Source organism: Arachis stenosperma, chromosome 7, assembly GCF_014773155.1.
Source record: "Arachis stenosperma cultivar V10309 chromosome 7, arast.V10309.gnm1.PFL2, whole genome shotgun sequence".
Classification (NCBI taxonomy): Eukaryota; Viridiplantae; Streptophyta; class Magnoliopsida; order Fabales; family Fabaceae; genus Arachis; species Arachis stenosperma.
In genome coordinates, this window is record NC_080383.1 from 7,563,246 (window position 1) to 7,564,470 (window position 1,225).

A 1,225-nucleotide genomic window follows, 5' to 3' on the forward strand; every position below is an offset into this window, starting at 1 on the left:
AAGATTCAAAAAACAAAAGGGATTATGCAATCTACTATTTGCGCCAAGTCTCTTGTGGAGGCTTTGTTGTTGTTGTAGAATTAATTGTCTGTTTTCTTGTTGGTGAAATCAATCCAAGTTTTGTCACGCTCCATTTTTGGGCAGCTCATTTAACTACTGCAAACTAGTCTGGCACGAGGAGAAAATAATACCCCATTCCGGTTCCGAACACAAAGCTATTACACTATTGACCCAAATAAAAAAGCTATGACACTGATGCTCCCCAATAGAAAGAACATTACCCTTTGTAGCTCTTTTTCAAAAGCTCTATATACTTTTATTATCAATATAATTACAATGCTCTGAAATATTATAGCTTGTTGCTGAATTCTTAAGCAAATGGAACCTAAGCATCAATCAAGTAAATGACACAAAGCTTTTCTTTTATGAGGGAAATGACGCAAACCTAAGCATAATGGTTTCTTACCAAAATTAGGCATCAATTGAAACATAGAAGATACATGAATTGCATAATAAGGCAAAGCAAAAAGCAAAATGATTTTGTAATTTCATTCAGGTCACTAACGAATAATGAAGAGTAATCCCAAATAAAAATAAAAAAAAAATAAAAATCCCCTAAACCCAAACCTTACAAGAAACTGCAAAACCTTCCCACACCCCATCCTCAATTACAAAATAGGGGGAAAATAATAGGTAAAAAGAAAGGAAGATAATAGAAAAGAAAATTGACATAAGTAATGGTATATATGTAACACATTCAATAACTCAACAAGAAGACATACCCTAAAATTGGATGAGTTCAAGAAAGTTAATTTCGATACATCTTATCTCTTCGTATTAGTTTGTGTGACTTTCAAGTACATCAAAAAGAAAATGATGTACGTGGACGTCACTCATCACTGGTTGATGCATATTTTTTTGTGGACGATAAAATTTTGATAAACCATGGGCAAGTTAAATATTATATTTTATAATTTTGGTTAAGATTGGTGTAAAACACAGGTTCAGTGCTGTTGTCCTAATAACATAATTACAAGTGATCTAAGAATAGGATTCAGTTTGAGTAGTGTTGAACACATGGTTTTATAAAGATCCACAGATATGAGATGCAATTTAAGTTGAACCACACACTCATCAAATAATAACCAGAATAAAATTCTTGGAATCTTACCAAACTTAAGCATCAGGGAAGTCAATTACTAACAACGCGTAAGAATGGGAAGCC